Source organism: Branchiostoma belcheri, unplaced genomic scaffold, assembly GCF_001625305.1.
Source record: "Branchiostoma belcheri isolate BF01 breed outbred unplaced genomic scaffold, Haploidv18h27 scaffold40, whole genome shotgun sequence".
Classification (NCBI taxonomy): Eukaryota; Metazoa; Chordata; class Leptocardii; order Amphioxiformes; family Branchiostomatidae; genus Branchiostoma; species Branchiostoma belcheri.
The window spans coordinates 2,163,344-2,169,651 of record NW_017804021.1 but is presented as its reverse complement, the minus strand read 5'-3'; positions in this window follow the sequence as shown (position 1 = coordinate 2,169,651).

Genomic DNA, 6,308 nt, shown 5'->3' with positions numbered 1-6,308 from the left:
CCGTCTGGCGCGTTACCAACCGAGCTAACTCGTTGCGATACACATCACTCACTGCATTGTATGTCATATAAAGTAAACAGCATGGCGGTATCGATCGCCTCAAGCCACCAAGACTTTCAACTATTAACTACGGGGTTTCCTTCTTTATCAGGTTTGCTTTTGAACCACCTTGATGTTACTTAACTATCAACCCGGCTAGCAGAAGCCGCCGGCTCCTTTGATATTACAGCCACTCCCTGTCCAATCTTGTTTACACGCCGGGCGCAGGTCATTGACCTCCAACTTGCGTTGTTCCAACAGAGAAGAGCAAAATGTCTGGCTCCCGCAGAACGTACCGCACTCTCCCGCTGGACGTACCGCACTCTCCCGCAGAATGTATCGCACTCTCCCGGAGGACGTCCCGCACTCTCCCGAGGGAAGTCCCGCACAGCGTCCTGCACTCTCCCGCAGAACGTCCCTCGAAAATTGATGCGTATTTCGTGGCCTGTGCTGTACCTACCAAAACACTTGAGTTCATACTGTCAAAATGGAATGGCTTTGAACAGGTGTTAATTGAGTTAATCCAATCAAATCCAACAGCCAATCAGCAAGAAGAAAAGATTAGGCTGCGTCAGGTTCATGCTTGCATGCCCATATTTGGGCCCGCCCCCGAATTCCTTTCTTATTACGTCACGCGCGTACGCCCCACAGTACTTTCCTATGGGAACAGCTAAAAACGCAAATAAAACGATTGTAAAAGCTTGTATCAAAAAAAATAAAAAAACGCCTAGGGGTATTTACCCACTCTACCTTTATACGAAATTCCAGGTCGTTTGGCCCAAAAATGAAGGAATTGAATCAATTTAAAGAAATGGCAGGAGGAGAAGAAGAAGAAGAAGGAGGAGAATCATCAGTAAAAACAGTATTTCCCTCCATACTTAAGTATGGAGTGAAATAATTAAAAGAGCCATATTTACAGACTATTTATATAAAATCAATATACCACTATGTAGAATGCTGAGATAAAATCTTCAAAGCCTGTGGTATAAACGACATTTCATGACGTTTCGTTCTACTGAAAGTGGAGCGTGACTGTTTCTTTCGTCTTAAGTTATATGTGCTTTGAGGAAATGGCTACTTCAGTGTGCTAAAGGTTAACCTTCTCCCTGCTGCCTAACCTTGTAACCAATAGAGAATTGGTAGCCAAACGGGTACTTCAGTGTGCTAAAGGTTAACCTTCTCCCTGCTGCCTAACCCTGTAGCCAAGAGAGAACTGGTAGCCAAACAGCTACTTCAGTGTGCTAAAGGTTAACCTTCTCCCTGCTGCCTAACCCTGTAACCAATAGAGAATTGGTATCCAAATGGCTACTTCAGTGTGCTAAAGGTTAACCTTCTCCCTGCTGCCTAACCCTGTAACCAACAGAGAATTGGTAGCCAAACGGCCGAAGGATTGTTATACTGGCTATGCAGATACGTACAGATACAGACAGGTTTTCAAGATAGCCCAGAGAACCAAGGAAAGGCATTAGTTTGGCCTCAATACTCAGAGGAAAGAAGTTGTTCCAAATGTTCAGTAGCAACACAAAGCGAAGGGCGTCTCCCCCAGTGCCCTTGTTCAAGGATGAAAAACAAGTTCTCTGATTCGGAGTGACGGGTTGTAACTCACCAATCATACGTCAAATTACAGCCGTACAAAACTGTCTGCGCGAACTTGAACCGAAATAAACTTCACGGCTACTTCAGTACGAAACAAAGTCGTTCCAAATGTTTCTTAATCGGAGTAAACGTCGGCTTTTTAGAACTGAAAAATGACTCGCCTGACAAGAAGCGACGTTGTAGTAACTCACCGCTTGGATCGCAGGTGGGAACTGTTATAGCTTCAGCCAGGTGACCCAGAAGACAGCCGTCCCCTTGGCCTGTGCTGGCACACTTGTGCGTTTGATGATCCAGAGTCACCGTCTAAAGCAGGGCTCTAGCCAACACCCGTTTTTCCATCAACTGCAGGAACTTTGTGGCGTGAGATGGAAAAATTTTATAGCCAATCCGTCAACCTTGACGGACACAATTGGCAAAAATCTTGGGAAATAATGTAAAGAAAACATCCGAAGGACCACCAACAACCACTCTCAATCTAAAATTCTCCTCTCAAAATGTGGGAAACTGCATTTTGAAAGGCTTGAAAATCCAAAATTTGTCCCTGGACCCCCCTAAATTGCAAGCAATCTCCCCCAGGTCCGATCATGAACCTTGGCTGATGGAAAATAAATTCAACTCAAGCTACAGGCTAGAGCCCTGCTGGTCTAAGGTTCTTCCCACCCCCCAACAAGCTTTCCTGACAAACTTTCCCGTCAGTAACAATCGTCAGATTGTCCCGGTGCTGCTGTGTCAATACACTAGTCCGTACAAACGTTGCACGAACGTGTCCCCAGCCCCAATTATCCACCAACGGGGGAGAAAAGACTGAAAGGGCTCCATACATTACCTATAACCAACCCCTGTTAGCCACACTATAAAGGTATAATGCACTACAATAACCAAAGTCTATTAGCCACGTGAATATAAAGAAGAATGAACAAGTGAGGACTTTGTGGTCAGACTGGTTAGAAAACGCTCGCGTTACTACTCATTGTACATGGTACAAACTTCCCTTTGAACTAGTATAGAACAGCTTTTAACATATGTACATGAGACAAGGACTCAAAGGGGCCACACAGAAATATCTGTTTTGAATGTCTGTGGTTAAAACCACACTATAAAGGTGCAATGTACTATTAAAGTAAGTAAAGATATTATGGTTAGACTTGTAAGAAAATGCTCACAGTACAACTTGCATCTACAGTTAGATTTAACCTGCATAAGAAGACCACGTCATGACAGTACGGGCTGCAAATGTACAGGAAAACCTGCACAAGAAGACCACTCAGGGGACTATTAAAATCTGGTCTATGTGAACAGGTGGTTGCTATAGGCAGGATTCTTAATGCTTGTGTCAATGGGGAAATTATCTAAAGGGAAGCGTTGATGAAGGTTAGACATCCAGGTAATAAGATACGCCAAAAAGGAGTTATAATACACAAGCAACTGGATATGATTTTGGAAACGGTCAGACGTTTCAGCTAGTATCCACTAGCTTTCGTCAGTGACTGAGAGACCAGAGGAGAAATGCAGGTTTATAAGCACAAACTATTGAATCTATTGAAACTATCTAAGGGAAGAACCAATTTAGAAACTAATTCAACTGGACTGCAATTATTCTATAGGTTCAATATGAAAACTTTTCAGATGCATGCAAAAATGGTACATCAAAATGAGTACCAACATCCCCCTACCATAATGGATCATCTTGCCAGTAATATGATAGGGCTATCTTGCTCAGGTGTATGATGAAATAACATACTTAAACAAAGTGTCCCAATTTTGACTGGAAAACTCAGAAAACAACCCACTTGACCTAAATGTTTAAGTTACAGAAAGAAGTTCTCAAAGAAAATACCTTTAAAAACTCAAGTATGTAGAAACGGTTTCCAATGATACAACTGAAAGTCTGTAACTTCGTATTTCCAAAGCTGGGTTTCGAAGCATTTATGGAACATTAAAAAGCAGTGGACAAGTTTCTTCTAAAAACACTAAGAAATGTACTCTCTTCCCATCATACTTGTCAAGCCTGGCGGTTTTCACGCGGTCGAAGGCTGGCTACACGATACCGGTATTTTTCGCGCCGTGCGGCGCTTCCCATGACCAAGTGACAGCCGCGCTCTACCGGGAATCGTCCCTGCGAAGGGCTAGGGAAAAAACTGTCGTGTTTCCTGTTTCAGTCCTGAAAAAATTAGGGTCGGTAGGTAGGGATTATCTTTTCTTTAGACTTTGGCAATCTCTAGTGATCCAACTTATACTATAAAGTTTAATGATTAAAAGTAAAACTTGCATGAGGACACTTTGATTCATTTTTGATATCAATGTTGGAAAACCGATTGTACAATGTTTAATCACTCAGGTGTCAGATCATGGAGCTAGAAAAGGTCGATGAGCTTGAAAAATTTATGTCCCTTGCAGGGATCTACCCCTTAAAAAAGTCTAGGGTCGGCAGTTTTTTTTAGGGTCAGTCGGGAAACAGGAAACATTTTTCTCCTAGGCCTAATGTTTGGTTACCGTCTGGTCCTAAGTCAACAAAACTTCTGTCAACGTTCTGCTACAGAAACGGCCCTGTCTATACTTTACCAGCTTACGCTAAAGCTTCAACAATAGGACAGGACATACCTAAACCTGGAACCAATACAAACTCTGCAGCCTCCCCACTACTGTAGCCAAGCCTGGTGGGTCTGTATGTAAGCTGGGACCTCAACACTCACTGATGCAACAATGCACAGAATGAGAAAACAGAAGGTAGTACGGGCCAGTTCAATGCAGTTTTCTGGGTTATACATCAGCTGTCAACTCTGAAATGTTAGCTGATACTTCCTGAAATGCAGAGGGCCAATCCAATACAGTTTGTTGGTTAACACTAAAAGCAAGAAGGTTCGGTTCGGTTTGGTTTATTATGAATTGCCCTTTAGCTCCAGGGCTCATTAGACAAGACAATACATAAAACAGATATATACAAAAGCACAGATTACATACAATTACAAATTTAAGAATTAAGAATTGAGGTTTAAAGAGAAACCTTCTTGCAGTAACTAACACTCTACCATAGGATTAGCTTTAGCTTGGTAGTTTAAGATGTCAGCTAGTATATTTGCCTGGTATGTTAAGATGTTGGCTAACACTAGTTATCAATGTTAGTCTAAGCCTGCTGAGGTAGCCGTTTGGCACCAAATTTGTTTGGTTACGGGTTTAGGCAGCAGGGAGAAGGTTTAAAATCTGATTTTTTTTTAGTAGTACAAATGTACACAGTTGTACATTGGCAGGGAAGTATGATATGTTAGTTTAGACATGTCCGGTATTTTGTAGAGGTTGCTAGTACTGTAGTTGTGAAATACAAGCAGACAGGCAAACAGTTTGCCTTTAAACAGATTATCTTGCCAGTTGTGAAATGTTCACCAGTACTTGTGAAGTATTTGGAGACGTTGGCTAGCAGATGTCAAATGCCAGCAGACCAGTGCAATACAGTGTGCTGGTAAATGGATGTTTTGCCTCTGCGAGTGAATGAATGAATGAATGAATGAATGAATGAATGAATGAATGAATGAATGAATGAATGAATGAATGAATGAATGAATGAATGAATGAATGAATGAATGAATGGATGGATGGATGGATGGATGAATGAATGAATGAATGAATGAATGAATGAATGAATGAATGAATGCAATTCGCAATGTACATGTACTATGCAGCATTGCCATACATCTTATGGCAGTAAGGGTAAAGGGGGTGAAGTCTGCCATCTCTGACTGCTGTGTTATTTCTCTAACTCCAAAATGTCAGCAAGAAGTCAAGAATACTGTGATACAGGAAACAACCTTGCTACAGCCTAAATTCCTTAGACTTACCACATTAGAAAACCTTGTGTTTTAACTGTCAAAATTACTTCACTCTAGTATCATTTCTGTCTGTCTGTCTTTCTGTGTTTCCCAATACAGCATTCATATCCTCGGTGCTCTATCTTATATATAGTTTGTCTTTCAAAAAAGGCTGGATATCAGTACGGGTAATGGGGTGAAGTCTGCCATCTCTAATTGCCTTCAAGTTATTATTTCTGCATTTCAAATTTTGAATAACATTTAGCTGTGCTACAGAAAACTGCCTTTAACCAGCCCAAAACTGACCACTGTTCTCTGCTTACTCCCTAGGCTCGAGTTAATCCCGACTGTAGCAACAGACAGCCTTATTTTGATTTGCTGATACAACCCATCGCCATGGGAACCAACGGTTGCCAGGGGCAACGCCTAACATCGCCCAATCACAGCTCACCCATCCCTGGGTTTCATGTGTGTGTCTTGAGATGCTAAGGTTTGTGTCACCGTTCTTAAATTTGGCACACATACCTCACAAACACATACCTTAACAAACTCATACCTTAGAGACACTAAAATAACTTTACAACTAAAAATAGCCTCACACTTACATAATTTGGGACAGCATCGCCAAATAACTGCCAAACTGCAGTCATTGTCTTTTAAGGAAGACCTTTCTACTATTACTGAATTGTTATGTTTAACATAGTTTACATAGTTGTCATGTATATCTATAGAAGAAAGAAAGAAAGAAAGAAAGAGAGAGAGAGAGAGAGAGAGAGAGAGAGTGAAAGAAAGAAAGAAAGAAAGAAAGAAAGAAAGAAAGAAAGAAAGAAAGAAAGAAAGAAAGAGAAGATTAATTTCTCGTGAATATGA